The sequence below is a fragment of the Miniopterus natalensis genome, chromosome 1, assembly GCF_054644295.1.
Source record: "Miniopterus natalensis isolate mMinNat1 chromosome 1, mMinNat1.hap1, whole genome shotgun sequence".
NCBI lineage: Eukaryota > Metazoa > Chordata > Mammalia > Chiroptera > Miniopteridae > Miniopterus > Miniopterus natalensis.
In genome coordinates, this window is record NC_142081.1 from 40,587,448 (window position 1) to 40,605,040 (window position 17,593).

The 17,593-nt window shown below is 49.1% G+C and overlaps 1 protein-coding gene across 1 annotated transcript in view; it reads left to right on the forward strand.

Moving 5' to 3' along the window:
- The window catches only part of MEGF11 (multiple EGF like domains 11), a 330,386-nt gene that overhangs the window by 120,757 nt on the left and 192,036 nt on the right, over window positions 1-17,593 (forward strand). The gene's annotated exons all lie outside the window — the stretch shown is intronic.

The window sequence follows — 17,593 nt, forward strand, 5'->3', positions numbered from 1 at the left end:
GGTAGAGCTGCCACCCAGGCCCTGGGCCACAGGTCTCAGCTGACCCAAGGACTCCAGAAGTCCCTGCCTGCTGCCAGCTTGGAGGGAATGGTAGGTCTAATGCGAATCCGTTAGCACAGATGTGTCTATCAGATCAACCTCCTAAGAGGGTTGATGGAAGCAAGTCAGGTCTGGGCTCTGAAGGGGTCAAGAGACAAGTGGACGCTTCTGGAGCTGGTGCTCTGGGGAGGAGAGGAAGTGCTGAGTGCTTGGCACAGAGCTGAGGCCATAGTAGGTGCTCAAGAAGCCATTGTGGGATGGAGGGGAGCTGAATGGATAAATGAATGGAGAGTGGATGGATGGATGGATGGATGGATGGATGGATGGATGGATGGATGGGAGGAAGGAAGGCAGGCTGGATTATTGGATGGCAAGATCGTGGAACCTAGAAGGAGGATGGCAAGAGTAAGACATCACATGGGACCTGTTCCAGAAAGTGGGAAAGTTTCCAAAAAAGGCTTGGAGCACACCGGAGAAAAAGTGGGTTCATGAAAGACACTTGTTCCCTCTTTCACATTTTGTCTGCAGTGGCTCAGAAAATTGAAGCCCAGAGAGACAAGGGCTGAGCTGCTGGCAGATGCAGGTCCTTTGGGTGGGGGGCAGTGTGGTACAATGGGAGACACCCAAGGGGAAGAGCCTGCAGGTCAGGGTTTTGGTCTCAGCTTCCCAGGCATGTGGCTTTGGGCAAGACACTGAACCTCTCTGGGAGAATGGTTTAGGGCCCTGTTAGAGTCTAATGGACTCTTTCCACAGTCACCTCTGACCATTGGGATGGGACCAGTCGGGGGGTTTCCAGTGGGCTTTAGAAGAATCCCTCAACTGCAGGACACTGCCAGGGAAGCTGGGAGCCCCCCGTTTAATTACGAGAGGAGACCGCCCCCACAGCTTCTGCCTCTGCATTTGGAGGCAGATTTGAAGAGTGATTTTCCTTGTTAGCATTCTCCTTGCCATCTGGGTGGGTAGAGCGAGCTAGCACCATAGAGAGAATTTGGACAGAGTGGGTGTGTTGATGTTGGGAATGAAATGACAATTTTCCCCTACTGTTGTTACATCTCCCCTAATGCTGGAGAAACTCGATTCTAATTGCGTTACAGGAATGAATGAAAAATGCTCCAGCAAATGGGGTCAATACTGATGGCTTTGCAGGAAAAATACAAAGATACCCAACCTGAACTCAAAGAGCAGTGCAGAGGACTGGGATGGGCAAAGGCCTTGGTCAGGGCTTCACCTGGGATGGGGTTACTATGGAGACCCAGGTGTAGAAGCAAGGTCAGGACCAAGGCTTTACTGCTACTGCTCTGTTTGCGGCCAGTGGGACATGTAAGTCATAAAGCCCAAGCAGGGTGGATGTGAGACGCCCTTCTGAGCTCAGGGCACAGTGGTGGACTCTGGGAAATTATAAAGAGTTTGGACATCAGCTCCAGGAATGGATGAGCACCTTCTCTTTCTAATTTCCGTCAGTGGATGTTGGTTAAGCCCTTGGAAAATGAAGAGCAGGGCAGAAGCGCTAAGTGTCCTGATTGCACAGGCTCGGTCTTGCTGACTGGGAAGGCAGCTCATAACCTGCTACCTCCTCCTTATGGAACCACCAGGCACTGCCTGCTGAGCTGGTGGCCACGGGCCTGGCCACCCAGGAAGCCAAGCTCGAAAAGCCACTCTTAGGACTGAAGGCTTTTCCTAGGAGGGAACAGGAGAGTTTTGGCTGTGAGGTGGGGCGTTGTGGCTGCTGGATGCTGGGAATGATGGTAGAGGGGGGTGGCAAGAGTCACACAGGCCTGGGCTGAATCTCAGCTCTGCCATCCCAGCTTCTTCCTCTGTACCCTCATCATGGTCTGCAGAGTCCGTGCTCCATGCCAGGCACCATTCTGATCACTTTATATCCATCAGCAGGTCAGCTCCTCACAACCGTCCTATGAGGTAGGGACCCTTCTTTTTTCCAATTTACAGAGTCACGGAGCAATTAAGTAACTGACCAAGATCACCGCTTTCTAGCTGTGTGATTTTGATCCGTATACTTAATCACTCTGTAACTCAGCTAGAAAGTGGTAGAGCTAGAATTTGAACCCAGGCTGTGTAGCTCCAGAGTGTACTCTGAACCACTTGGAATAGGCAAGATATCACCTCTCTGAATCTCAGTTTCCACTCATAGAAAAGGGGGATAGTAATACCTAAATCACCAGGCACAGGATAGGAGCTTAATATATGTCAGCTCCCTCCTCCTTGGCTTTGGATCTGAACATTCTTTTTTTTTTTTTTTTTTTTTAAGTACATCTTTATTGATTTCAGAGAGAGGAAAGGAGAGGGAGAGACAGATAGAAACATCAATGATGAGAGAGTCATTGATCGAGCCCGCAACCCGGGCATGTTCCCTGACCGGGAATCGAACCCTGATCGCCTGGATCCCAGGTCGACGCTCAACCGCTGAGCCACGCCCAGCTGGGCGGATCTGAACATGCTTTTAGTCTTGGCTTTATTTTAATTTCTCAGAGATCCATGGACCCTCTCCCTGGGGAAATGCACACTACATGTATAAACATACACGTGGCCCTTTGCACGCAATTTCAGGGGTTTATGGATCCTTTGAAACCCTTACAGGGTCTTTGGACCCATGGTAAATAGTCTGCTCACAGTTTATCCATTCAACTTATACGTGTTGCTTACTATTATGCAAATACCAGGGTCATACATGCAAATGAGAGGTGGTTGCTGCCTGGAGGAGCTTGCAGCCTGGTGAAAGGAGGTGGTGTGGTACAAAAACATGTGTAACAGAGTGTTGTAGCTGCTTTGACAGGCATCTTTATAAAGTAGGGAAGGATAAAGAGGAGTGGCTGTCTTTTTAGCCAAACCCACTTACCAAGTGTTAATGAGAAATCAGCTACACAGGAAAGAGTGATGGGGTTTTTCAACCCAGTAGTTTTTAAAGGACTACTGTGGCCCACCCACAGTGCTGTGCTGCCAGATAGAAGTGTCAGAAATAGTTCCTGCCCTCATGGAACCTACAGTCTTTTGGGGAAGGCAAGTCTAGGTACACGGAGTCATCAGAGAACAGCCTGAAGAGGAATGTGAGAAAGACAAGACAGGCAAGGCAGGAGAGAATGCCGTGACCTATGATCCCTCAGGGGGCTTCATGGAGTTTGAGCTGAATGGAAGGGCATCTTTGGGGTCGGTGGGAGAGGGAACCCCATCAGCAAAGACATGGAGCTGGGTCTGAGCGTGGTGGGGAGTGAGGTGCCTGACCTGACCACAGTATGCAGATCTGGGAAGGGAGAAGGGAGAGGCAGCTGGCTGGGTGAGGCAATTATTAATCCCCAGGGCTGCTTTTTCAAAGCACCACAGCCTGGGTGGCACAAACAGCAGGAGTTCATTGTTTCACAGCTCTGGAGGCCAGAAGTCTGAGATCAAGGTTTTGGCAGGTTGGTTCCTCTGAGGGTTGTGACAGATCTGTTTCAGTCCTCTCTCCTGGCTTCTGGTAGTTCTTTAGCCTTTGGTGATGTAACTCCATTCTCCTCATGGCATTCTCTCCCTATGGGTGTGAGTCACCAAATTTTCCCTTTTTATAAGGACACCAGTCATATTGGATCAGGGCTCAGTCTAATGACCTCATTTTAACTTGATTACCTCTGTGAGACTCTATCTCCAAATAAGGTCTCATTCTGCAGTTCTGGGAGTTTGTTAGGAATTCCACATATGAATTTGAGGACACAATTCAACCCATAACAGTTGGGTGTGAGTCCCCCATGGGCTCTGTCACCTGTCTGTGAGAGAATGGAGACCCAGGGTTGGGGAACTTGTGAGAGGGAGAAATGGTAGTGAGAGGGTGAAGGATTGTGCACGGGATGCTGGTGCCAGATGAGAAACTTGTAGACCTGGGAGCATTCAGGAGCTGAAGCCCTGCAGCCTCTGCCCCTCCACTCCTCCTTCTCTACCTTCCAGAGGGCAGAGGACCTCCAAGTTCACCAGAACCTGGTGAGAGCTCATCCAATGTTCAGAGTCCTCAGGACCCTGCAGAGGAACATCACCTGTGCTCTGGGAAAGGGCACAGGGACATCAACCTCCCTCTAAAGCCACTGTCCTGCAGCCTTATTTTTTTGGTACATGGTAAAAGGGCACTGGCCTGGGAGTGAAAGCCTTTGTTGACTCTTGCTGTGCAATCTTGGGCAAGTCCCTTTGCCTCTCTGGTCTCACCGGGTATAGAATGGATCATCTCTGTGTGTGAAGGAAGAAAGATGAAACAGTGAATGAGTGTCCTGGGAAGTATAAAGCACAACGCTACTTCTGCTGCTTCCATGCCCTTGAACTCCAGTGATTAAGGGAACAGAAGAGGGGATGGGAGCCAGAAAAACATCACAGAGCAGAACTGTTAACACCATTCTGGATGAGATTTCCATTCTTTTCCTTTTCATTCTAAGTAGTAGCAAGAACCCTAAACTTTGAATTCAGCTGGTACAGAAATTTTGAGGGAGCCAAAGAGCTTAGAACTTGGGAGAGTCATCCAGCGTCTGTCTGTGCCCACTCTGCCATCCCCAGGCCGTGTCTGGGCTGTTTAGGAAGACAATACAGTTTCTCTTTGTACAGGTTAAAAGAAAACAAAACCTGACCCTGCTGGACAGATTTGTCTGAGCAGTTACCTCTTCTCTTGGGGCGCTGGTGAGCAGGGTTGCAGGTTTTCTAGCCATCAATTCAGGCTGTTTTGCCTGATTAAATCTGGGCTATGTAAGAGATGTGTAAAATTTTAGAGACGGGTCTTCCTTCCTTATTTCTTTCCTCTCTCCCTCCTTCCCTTCCTTCTTTCCTCCCTCCCTCTTTTCCTTCCTTCCTTCTTAAAAATCTATTTTCTTCTCTTTGTACCATTCCCTCTGCCCGAGCCGCCATCCCTGACAGCCCTTCTACAGCCGTCCACACCAGAGCTGCCCACGCCCAACCGTTATCTACAGATAAGCCGACGCCTGTTCCTCGGTTGCCCAGGCATCAGATTCTCCTGAGGATCACCGGGCACAAGCACATTTCCTTTTCTTTCTCCTTGTGAGATAGGGCGGTGGGCATCTTTTCCTCTGCAGACAGAGCTAATTTTTAGTCACAGGGTGGGGATTTGAGGTTTGACTTCATTCTTCTTAAAGGGTCTCTTTAATAGTTCTTTCCAGAGAGTCTGCAAGCAACCAACTCTCTAACGCTTTACTTGTCTGAAAATGCCTTTATTTTGCCCTACTCTTGAATGATGGTTGAGCTGCCTATGAAATTCTAGCTTTTCAGTCATTTGCTTTCAGCAGTTTGAGGATGTTTTTCAGTTGTGTGGACTTTGTCATTGAAGTGCTCTGCAGTTTCCCTAAGGATGTTTCTGAGCGTGGAGTTATTTTTATTCATAGTGTCTACTCCTCAGAGGTAAACGCCTTCCTCAAGCTAAGGATTCATGCCCTTTGTCACTTCTGGAAATTTCTCAAGCATTTCTCTTCAAATACCTCCTTTCCCTCGCCCTCTCAACTCCCTTCCATTGGAGCTCTAAACTGTTTGACTCTTACTCCATTCTCTCTCCTGGGCTCCCATTTTTCATCACTTTATCTCTCCACGTTGCATCTTGGACATCTTCCTCAGGTCCATTTTTCAAATCCTGTAGCTCTGCTAATTAACCTGTCGGTTGAGGTCTTAATTTCAGTGATATGTTTTGTTTCTAGGAGTTCTATTGGTTCTTTATCAGATCCACATGCTGTTTCTGTAGTGTCCTCTTCTTTCATTATGAATTCTAATCCTTTTATTGCTTTAATTATTTTAAACATATTTCTTTTATAGTCTCTTTCAGATAGTTCTATCTTGAGCTATATAGTTCTATGAGCTCAGGTTCCTAGGGTATCAATTTTCCTGCTTCTGGGGATTGCTGATTTCTCCTTTACTGTGGATTGTGTCCTCATGTAGGTTGTATTTTTTTTTTCTTCTTCGCTGTGAATTCTTTAGTCTATCCCTCCCACCTCCATGCCTGGGTTAAACAGGAGTCCTAGTTTTGCACACTAGTTTTGCATTTTCTTATTAGGCACACCAATGGCTTTCACTGGCTCATTACCAGTCTTTGCTAACTTGGTTTGGGTGTCCCTGTTGTGTGTGATGAAGGCTTAGGAATGTTTTCCTTTTTAAAAAAATTTTTTGAGTGAAATTCACATAATAGTAACCATTTTGAAGTGTACCATTTAGTGACATTTAGTGCAGTCACAGTGTTGTGCAACCATGACCTTTATCTAGTTCTAAAACATTTTTATCACTGCTAGAGGAGACCCATACCCATTAAGTGTCACTTCCCGTTCCCCACTCCTGGTTTTTTGTTTCTTATGGGAGACTTCTTGCCTTATCCAGAGCCCCTTGTTTTCCCCCTGGCTGGTGGGCAGCATTTTCAGGTTTCCCCTACAGGGAGCTGGCAACTTCCAAGGCCAAGTCTGCCCCTGTGTTGGGGGCCAGGAGCAGAGGCTAGCCAGGTCTGATGTTTCCTGGGCCACTTTCCTTCAGCATTTGACCTCCTGTAACTCCTAGGAACCCACTTGGGGATTTCCCTTTCTCTCATCAGAGGTTACACACACACACACACACACACACACAATATTTGTATTATATTTTGGGGCATTTTTGTACTTTCTTCCATGCCCCTGGAACCTCCCCTGTTTTATAGTGAGGGAGGGAGTAGGGGACTTTAATCACCAGATTAGTGACATTGAATTCAGTGCTTTCTTCTGCTAACTCCCAACAATAATAATAAGCAATAATCTAATGTCTGGTGGTTTACCCAGCAGTTTCCCATACAGTGTATCACTCTGTACAGACTGGAGAAGTAGTATTACTGTTACTGTCCTTGGACAGCAGAGGACATAGAAGCAAGTGAGGCTGAGTGACTTGTCCACATGGATAAGTGCAGCCCAGGAGCTGAGATCAGAGCAACTTATCCTCGTGTACTTTCCCCTCCTATAGTGGGTTTTCTCTTGGCAGGGAGGACCTGTGGCCAGAAGAGAGAAGTGGGGTCAGATAAGAGGGCAGAGAAAGAGGTTTGTAGGGAAAGGAAGGAACTGAAGACAAACTGCTTTGGTTTCAGAATGTTGCTAAGGTGGGTTCCTGTAGGTGCCCAGATCAAGGTAGCAAGTGGGGGATTGTGTTGTGTGTGTGTGTGTGTGTGTGTGTGTGTGTGTGTGTGCAGAGCTGTAGGTTTTGTCTAGGAGGCACCCCAGGGAATCCTGCCTGCTGCCATCACCAGAAACAGTGCTGATGCTGTCCCTTGGGCTACCAACACCTGGTGCTGAGCTCTGCTGCCTGGAACAGCATCCGTTCTTCTATCTGACCATCCATTCATCAACATTTTCTAGGTGACTGTGCCTTGAAGGCACTGCCAAGTCCTGGGGATAGACAGATGAATAAAAAGCACTTGGTCTAGAGGGGAAAATGTGGGCTTTTTAAAACTTTTGAAAAATTACAGCACAGTATGGTAAGCACACTTTAAATAAGCAGGTAAGGAAACAGAGGGTGTCACCAGGCTGGTGCTAGGGAAGGAATGGCAGCCTAACTTCCCCAACAGGTCCTCACCGAGTGACCAAAGTTAGTACAGCCGCCACGTTGTGGTTCCCAGCTTGTGGGCTTAGAACACTGATGTAGGATGTCGAGAGTGGCTGAGCTCTACTTGATTCACACTGACCAAACTCATAAAATACTGATGCTTAACCCTGATGCCAATGAATTCATTTACAGTGAGAAACACAGCTACCAAAGATTTGCTCTTGTCCACTGGTTAGTGCTTTTCAGGCCTTCAATAAATAATGAGTGAATCATGGTTAGGGTCGCCCTGTCCCCCCACCCCCAGGCCCAGTGGGTTCTCTGTTAGCACCTATGTCAGATTCCTCCTGTTCCACTCTAACACACCGTCTGTTTGGGAGCCATGTGGCAGTCATTCTGGGTGCTCTGCACCCACAGCCTCTGGGCCCCTCTGTCAATCTGCACCGCTGGTTGTGATGGTGCCTCGCCTGTCCAGCTACCCTACTCAAAAGTGAGTTTCCCAAGCAGAGGAATCAGATTATTCCCAGAGTCATGCACAATGCCTGGCACCTAGTGCTGAATAATTATTGATCGAGTAAGTGAGAGAATGAATGAATGAAATAGACTCACCCAAATACTGAGACACTTCTTAGGGAGAAGCCACTAATTGTCTGGGGAATCACAGGGCAAGGGGATCAAAGAAGACTCCTTGAAGGCGGTCAGTTTTGAGCTGAGTCTGAATGGTGAGTAGGAACTTGTGAGGAAGACAAGAGAGGGGCAGCGGCTAAGATGGAGCGCCAGTGTGAAGGCCCTGCCTTCCCTGTGTGACCCTGAGCATCTTATTTCACCTCTCTCTATCTCGGTTTCCTCATCTGTCAAATAAGATGGGATGGGTATCAAGTACCTACCCCTTTGGGCTGTCATGAATTACCAAAGAGAAAGCGTTTGGTACAGGGGCTGGCACATGGTAAGAACTCGGTGACTCTTAGCCACTGCAGTTGGTATTATTTTTGGAGGGAGGGTGTTTTCTGGCAGAGAGGACCGCGTGAGCATAGAGAGGTGGGAAAGAGCAGGCAGGATCAGGACACTGCCAGCAGGCCACTGTGGTGGAGCACAGGAAGAATGGGGGAGAAAGTGGTGGGGAGAAATTTGAGGCTGGACTCTCAGCACCCACACTGAGGAGCTGGGACAATTTCATGAGGTCATTGCAGGGTTCCAGCAGCCAGTGACATGCTCACGGTGGTGTCTGGGCTCCATTGCTCTGGGGGCAGCAGCATGGAGGACTGTGAAGGGCTGCAGGACAAGTTAGGAGGTGTGTGCAGGGACAGGTGAGCTGTGGATGTTTGTGCTCGGGCACCTTGGTCACAGGGAGAAGAGGACACCTGGGGTCTAGCTGGCTGCATTTGCTGGCCTAGCCCTAAACTTCCAGGCTAGGCCTTTCCCCCACCTGCAGCGAATGCCAGTAGGGGCCTGGGTGCTGACGCAGCTGTGGAAGAATCTCGGCGCTGCTTCTTAATTACGAGCTGCAGCTGTAATTAAACCTCTGCTATCCGGACTGGGCAGCCTCTGAGGAGGAGCCTTTATGAGTGTCAGAGAAGTCAGGCATTATGTAAATCCCCTTGCTGGGTGTCCTGGGCCAGGTAAAGCCTGTGAAGGAGCAGACCTGTCCCCAGCTTAACTCCCCATTTCTTTATGGGAACCTCCCAAAGCTTTCTGTCTTTGGAATTCCCTCAACATCTGTGTATTTCTGGTCTGTGTTGGGTGTTTGCTGCTGCTCTGATGTTTACACTGTGCTGCATGCCCCACATGACCTGGCCCCAGCTAACTCTATGACCCACCTCCTCCCAGTCTTCCTCTCCCATGCCGGCCTCCTTGCTCTTTCTGCGTATGCCTCCCATTCCCACAGGGCTTCCTCTGTGCTGTTCCCTCTGCCTGAGTGCTCGTCTCCCAGATACCCATGTGGCTCACTCCCGTATTTTACTCAGTCTCTGAAATAGCAGCCCCCTCCCTGACATCTTTGTTTACCCCCTTATTCTGTTGTGTGTATTTTTAAAATTAGCACTATCACTGCCTGACATAGAGACATAGAATATATGTGTGTTTAAAATTTTCTGTCTAAATTCCCCAACTGAATGAAATATATGCTTAATAGGAAAAAGGAACTTTGATTAGTTCTGAGTGACATTTCTGCTCCTGGAACAGTATCTGGCATATAGTAGGTGTTTAATAAATGACAAACGAATGAATGAATGAACAAATTAACTGTAAAACCCTAAGGCCAGGAGCTCCCTTTTAAAACCATATCATGTGATCTCCAGTGGCTTCCAATGTGCTAGACACAGATTAGTGGCTCAGAAAATACTGAGGTACCACCAGTTTATTCCGGTTCTGCCTTGTCCCTTCCCATATTTTTTTATATTTCCCTCCATTCCCCCCACTGCTGCTCACTCAAATGCTGTACCTGACTTCTTCATGCTGAGACCCATTCTTCTGCATCTCACTTTCCCAGGGTCCCACTGCAGCCTGTGGATCCCCTACACCCCACCCAGGCACCTGAATTCTCCATACTCTCACTCTGCGACTTCGTAAAGGCTGCCCCTGCTTCTTAGAACCCCTGGTCCTGCTCTCCCCAATTTCTGCCTAGTGTATTTTGGAGACTCATAGAGAAGCTGTGTGATCTCTGGGGAGCCCACCCAACCCCTCCCTCTCTCCCTCCCCCTCCCAGTCCTGATCTGAGCCCCCTTTACCCTTATCACCCTTACAGTCGTCTGCTTCTTTACCCCCTCTCCCTGGACAATGAGCTTCTTGAGGAAACCAGGCTTCAGGGCACCCTGTATCTCTAGCTCCCAGCCCGAGCCCAGCAGGGACACGTACTTTGTGCAGCCTGGTTGACTAGAAGGGTATGTGGGCTGGCTTTTCTTGGGTGCCTCAAAGGAGTGGTTTCTGGCCAGGACCTGAGACCCCAGAGTGGAAAGTGGCCTACCTCAGATAGGACCCTCATCCCTACTCCCCCCTATCCCTTGGTTCTCAGAGTCCCTCCCAGAGTTCTAGTGTCTGCACTCTATGTCACATATGTGTGAAGAGTCTGAGGACCCTCTTTGGGGCTCTGAGGGGAATGAGACCATTATTCCAGATCCCGGGAGGCCAAGCCTCTGGGTTGGAGCTGAGCCAAGGCAGTGCAGTCCCCCGCGTGATGCCTCCTGATTTGTTGAGCTCCTTATTTCCTCCTGGCTCTTGGCTTTGTAGCAGAAAGGTTTCAATAAGTGGCTATTAATGGGGTTTTGTAGATGATGGACACTCCAGTCGCCAAGTCTGCTCTAATGCCTGCTCTTTGACTAAGGGAAGCTGAGTGGCTTCAGTGAGAGTGAAAATGATGACTCAGAGCCTCCTCTGCCTCCCAATGGCCACTTCAGGGTCCTTATCTTTGAAGAGCTCTGATCAGCTGCCCATCAAGGGGATGGGGACTGTTTGGGGGAGCTGGACACCCTCTATACCATGCTAGCCAGGCATTGGCTAAGATTCATGGAGGGCCTGAGAGCCAGTTCCCCTCACCCACTGTCCCCACCTTGTTTATACCTGGGGGAAGAATGAAAATATTTAACTACTATAGGTATGACACTCCTACCAGTAGGTTAGAACAGAATAGGACCCTGGAGACCTCTTGTGAAGCTAGGGGTTAACCCTGTAGATGCTGGGAGAGCAGCAGAGATGGCAACCACTTACTAACCAGAAGTATTTTAATATTTTAACATTTACTAGTACCTTTCTCCCCAGTCTAAGTCTTGGCCTGAACTGGAGCACCTGGGTCTCATTTGACCTGGAGATGTGATATATTTACATATCTGGACCTCTGAGGAAGGGATGTCTCAGCTTGAGCATCTGGCTGTATGTGTGTGTGGCGGGGGGTGGGGTGGGGGTATTGTGAGTTTACATGTGTGGATGCCACTCCCAACCCATGAGAGGGGTGTCTGTATGGCATGTTGTGCCAGACAATGTGAGGTCAAAAGCATAAACCCTTGCCCTAGCCGGTTTGGCTCAGTTGTTAGAGCATCAGCCTACGGACTAAAGGGCCCCAGATTATTTTCCTGCCAAGGGCACATACCTCTGTTGCAGGCTCGATCCTTGGCCTTGGTCAGCACATGAGCGGGAGGCAACCAGTCGATATGTCTCTCTCACATCGATGTTTCCCTCTCTCTCTCTCTTCCCCTCCCACTCTTTCTCTGAAAAGCAATGGAAAAATATCCTCAGGTGAGGATTTAAAAAAAAAAAAGCATAAACCCTTGAGCTAGACTGTTGCCTACTGCTTGTGTGACTGTGGGCAAATAACTTAGCTTCTCTGTGCCTCAGTTTACTCAACTGGAAAATGGGGTAGCAATCATACTGACCTCGTGGAGTTGGTAGGAGGATTAAATAAGTGAGTGTAAACCAAGCACATGGTAAGTGCTGTGGAAGTGTCAGCTTTTATTATTACACATGCACAGGTGTACTCCTGACTGCTAGGTTTTGCTGTGTATGAAGAGCGGCCCTCTTGCGTGCTGTGTGTGCACATGTGTGTTCTGTGTGTATACTTGCTGTATGCCTGTGTTGCATGCCTGCCCATGAAAAGGACCGCCATAACCCAGCACCGAGTGTACGTCTTCATGCTGTGTGCTTGGAGTTTGTGTGTTTGTGACCCCTTGCTTCTCCTGAGTCACCTTTTCCATCATCCTTCCCCACTTCTCTTTCTTCTCCTTTTCAAGCAGCCAGTGGTATCAAATTGTCACCGAGAGAGCCCGAACCACATCTTAGCTCTGGATGGCGTGGGAAGGGGGAGCCAATGACACCATCAGCCTCATTCCCTGGATGGAGGCAGACCTGGAACCGAGGGCAAAAGCCAGGAGGCCTCCTCCTGCCCCTCGCTAGACAAAGAACTGCCCCTCTGGCCACCTTTACCTTGGGCTGAGCCAGATAGGAAGGAAAGGGAAAGTCCCAAATCTGGGAGTCAGAGGTGCCCCAACTTAAAGGCAGCCCCCATCCTTTTGGCTCGGCCAGGCAAACGGACCTAGGCATTGGCCCCTGTTTACCCACAAGGTTCTTTCCACCAAACAAACTGCGGAGGCCTGATAGTAAATCAGCAGTGAACGCGATTTGGAGGGCTCGTTTGTTTGCTCAGCTAAGCTTTTGGCAAGGTAAATGCATAAGCTGCAGAAAATCTCTTTGAAACAGCCGCAGGGCTCAATTGCCCTTCAGTCCTCCATAAAGGATTCTCAAAATTATATGGACTAGATTAGTATCACTGTTACATAAAACCGTTTCAGTGCCTGCTCAGGGCTTTGAGAAGGAAGTCACTGGGCAGACCTCCTTTTGTTGCCCTACCCGCCAGCACATCGTAATTGAAGAGTTCCCTTTAAAAGTGTGTCAGGTGGAAAGAGCTCCTAATTTACTAAGTGGAGGGGCCTTTGTTAGGGAGACTGATGCTTTGTTCTGCCTGTCCCTTTTAATCTTGTTTCTGTACAGTGGACTTACATAAAGCACTACCAGCCGATTTGATTCAAGAAGGGCAGGGCCAGGCCTTGCAGAGGGAGCCTGAGCAGGACCTGCATTCCCTCTTCTGTCTGTTTCTCTCTTCTTCCTTGTCTTGCCTTTCCCTTTCCTCTTCTGGGCTCCTGTCTGTATCCATGGGGCAGGCACAAGCCCCGGGACAAACTCTGCGGCTTCGTGGCAGCAGCTGCCGCTGTCTTTTTCTAATCAGAGCACACCCTCCTCCTTTCTAATTGCTTCTCTGCGTGGAAACACCAGAGGCAAGATCCAGGTTGGGAGCTGCATTGTCTGTGAGTTGTGGGGTTTGAATCTAACTGAGGTCTTCAGCCCCAAAGTCCAATGCCATCTGGTGCCTGATGGGATGGTTTTGGTTGGAGGGGCTCCTTGTTCCCGGGGCACTAAGCAGCTATTTGTTGTCTGAGAGTCCTCCCCCACGCTGGCTTCTGGCTCTGAGGAGGAGGCCACTGAACCCTGGTTGAGAGGACTTGGGTTCAGCCTCTAGCAGGGAGTCACCCTCTTGGGGCTTGAGGTCACCGTGGCGCTGTCAGATGTGAGCCCTGACTTGGTTTTCAGGGAAGGAGTTCTCATCACCCTTGGCCATCATCTTGCTGTGCAACTGGGTGCAGGACCCCACCTCTCTGGGCCTTAGCTTTCTCACCTGTGGTGTCAGAAGACCTACTAGCTCAGAACTTGCGTGAGAGAGGAGTTCCAGTGACTGCGGTGCTGAGGTTTTTCTCACTTTGAAGCCAATGGGCAAAGTTAAGATGAGAACAGTGGTGGTGTGATTTAAAATGAAAACATGCAATTGCAGTTCTTATTGAAATGAATCAGAGGAAGGCTCAAGTAGAGGCAATGTGATCAGCAGAGAATCATGAAACAGTCACAGGGATCTTTGAGAATTATTCGGTTCATTATGAGGTGGTGGATGAGGTTCCTAAGGGCAGGGCCATTTCTTCCTGGCCTGCATCCCTAAAGGGACTGAGACATGTCTTCAGTTTCTCCTGAAGACTTAACTTCTTGCCAGAGTGGGAACAGGGGAGGAAGAGCTGACAGTGACCACAGACATGGTAGAGGGCTTTAGACACATCCAGCCCATTCGGAACACATCCTACATAATGACCTTCTTTGGAGGACTCTCACCCCCACAAAGAGAGGGACTAAGGGAGGGGCTCACATTTTGGGTGTCAGGCCTTCACATCTCATTTTATCCTCAACATGACTTTCCAGGAACCATTCCTCCCTTTCCATCTGGAAAACTGAGACTCAGGGAAGTAGAATGCTTTGCCCAAGGGTCTAGATGGTGGAGCCGGGTTTCCAATGCACTGATGTGGAGGAAGCCAGGGCTGAGGAGTCCATAGGAACCTTCTGTTTAAAGGAATGGGGTCCCATCCCTGGCCAGGGATCTTCCTGTCATCAGTTCCAGGGCTCTGTGCAGTGGAACATGCAGTGGAACGTGCAGCTCTGCCTGAGGTTAGGAGCCTGGGTGCAGCCCTACCTTGACTAGCTGAGTGGCTCAAACTGATCCTTCCCCTCTTGGGGTTTCTGTTTCCTTGTCTACGAGGAGTACCAACCCTATCCCACAAGACAATATTATGGGGCTTTGTAATCACCAGCCCTTGCTGATCCCCACCTCGCCCATGGGGCAGTAGAAATAACAATATTCTCCCCCCCCCCCATTTTTAGCCTCATCATATCTAACACTTATATAGCACAAACTATATGCTAGGCCTCATTTCTGTATTAACTCATTTACTCCTCACAATAACCCAGTGAAGTATGCACAGAATGGTTACATAGCTTGTCCAAGGTCACACAGCAATGAAGCTATATAGCTAGAAGTCAAACCATGCATCCGGTGTCAGTTTTGTGCTCACGACCATTCTGTTACAGAGGTGGCCTTCGGGCTCAGCTGCTGCAAGGCCACCTTTGGAAGATTCTGGGCCTGATCTCTCTGGAGGATGAGGGTAGGAAGAATTTAGCTGGTAGGATATTGGCTGTAGTTGCCCATCAAACCATTGCAGTGTGTGGTCACCCCCGTTTGTCCTGCTCAGTTTCCATTCTAGTTCCTATTTTCTGCTGGGATGAAGCCTGGCCTGTGGAGCCCTGCTATTTATCTTCTCTGTACCTCACTTTCCTTGTCTGTGTAATGGGGATGATGATAGTACCATCCACTTAGGCTTGCGAGGATTAGGTGAGTAAATTCATGTGAAATGCCTGGAACAGTGGCTGACACATAGTAAGTGCATAATAAGCATGAGCTTTTGTTATCCAGTATGGCAGGGTGATGCAGAGAGAGCTTCCCTGCTAGGTCAAGGGCAAAAGGAATGGAAGGAGACAATGGTTGGGAGACAGACCCCTCTCCCCTGACTTCCTAAAGAAATTGTTTGAAATTGTCAGAAAGGAATAGCAAATAAATATTAATGAGCTCAGAGTATGTGTCACGGGAATGGGGAGGAGCTGTCAAATATATAGGAGACCAGTTTTGTAAATGGCTAGGCACTAGTCCTGGCTCTGCTTGCTCTGGGAGGATGCACAGATTGCAACATTTCCACCTAGAGAGCTGAGACAGAAAGTCTACACTGCATCATCAGGGCCCTGGGTGTCCCAGAGGGAAACAGTGACTCAGAACCATAGAGAGAGGTCCTCCAAAGAGGGGTCAGGACCGCCTGCCAGTGACAGGAAGTGTCTCTGCCCTTTGGTGCTCACTACTTACCACTGAGGAGGTCAGCGCATTCCTAAATCACAAGCTAGTCTTAAAGGTCTTTGTTAATAACTTTACAGCTCAGATGGTGAAAAGTATAAGATTTATCTTTCTCCATCTGTGCTGACATGAGCCTCTGTCAAAGGCAGACAGTAAGGGTTCTGAAGGTCACTTCCAGCCTAGAATTCCAGGGTGTGTCTGGGTGGGGTGAGGGTCCCCCCCGCTGCAGGAAAATGGGGAGCTGACTTCCCGGCAGTCTCTCTCTCTGATGGCAGACGCTCCCCGTGAGTAGAAGGCAAAGCTGGTGTGCTTTGCCCACCTGTATTTATCTTGAAGGAGCTTTCAAACACCACCCTGACATGTGTACAAACCACACTTGGAGCAGCGCGGCTGCCTCCGCTGGAGGTCTTAATTACCTGCTAAGAACAAGAGACAGTTCTAAGATCTGGGAAGCTGCCTGTGGAAAGTGGTTCATTTCCCAGAGCAGGGCGCAGAGCAAGGGGAGCCATATGGCCCAGCGGTGGAACAGCTGTCTCTCGAGAAGGAACAATTCGGGAGCCTCCACCATCTGGGTGAATTATGAGACTTGCAATTTTCATGCATATGTTGCGGAAACCCACTAACATAGCAGTTAAGGGGTGGATAACGGAGAGAGATGGACTGTCTCTGTGCCCTGGCTCACTGCACGGCCATTCATCCCCAGAAACCCTGACTCAGCGGCCACTTCCTTGCTGGGCTGCCTGGCCAGGGCCTGCCTCTGAGGTCATGTGGGCTGGTACCCCATCAGCTTCCCTGGCATCCCTACCGCATCCCAGGCAGGTGAGCTTTCCACTTCCTCCTGAAATATACATATCATTCCTAAAACTGTGGCCGCTGCCTGCCTCTTTGGCAGGGCTGGTCAAATCTAGCTGAAGAGTGCTTAGTGGTTTGGGGCTGTTATATTTTCTCTGCTCTATGATCCGTGTTAGGTTAAAATGGCCAGAGCTGCTTTTCTTTCCCATGGAAGATAACTCAACCTGGACAGGCTCTCTCTGGGAGAATTAAAGGTGACGAGGGACTTCTGGTTGCTGGAATTCTTAATTTCCTCCCCCTAAAGGGGCCCCTCCTGTCCCCAGCTCTCCAGCTGGTTAGAATGATGAATATATTTGTTGTGCTTGCAGGACACGAAGAAAACTTGAGACACGGAGAATGTAGAATTTAGGTGGAGATGCAGAGGGTTGAGGCTCTGGAGGCGCTGCAACAACCCTCCTCACCATCCAGCGATTTTTACTGTGAGTTACAGAAAGGCAGGTGTGAAAGATAGTGATCAGTAGAAACGATAAAATGCGCATAAACAAATGGCTTTGTTTTATGCTAATGCTTCACATTTGTTCTTAAGGCCATAACTCTCCTGGGGGCAAGCTTCCCAGATGGATAAGGATCTGTTTTCAGTTCCTGTCAGAAATGTCTCCCTCTTTTTCAAGGGGATTTCTGCAATTCTGGGGAAGCTTGCTACCCAACTCCTTCAGAGTTTATTTGTTGTTTGCTGGCCTTTTCCTACATATATTCTAGTGTGTTCTCATTCCCAGTGATAGCTCTTTGCCTCTGCACATGCTGCATACCCAGGCAAGCAGGAGAATGACACAGGGCCCACGGTGTGCCAGCACCACGATGGGTGCTCCCTTTACATCCCCCCCATAGTGGTTTGTGGGGGATCGAGTTATTCCCAGTTCACATGATGGCACAGAAGCATGGAGAGGTCAAGTAACTGGCCGGAGGTCCTTGAGCTAGGAACTGGAGAAGAGGATTTAAACTTAGGTCTGTCTGACTCCAAAGCCAAGGCTTTTTCCTAGAGAC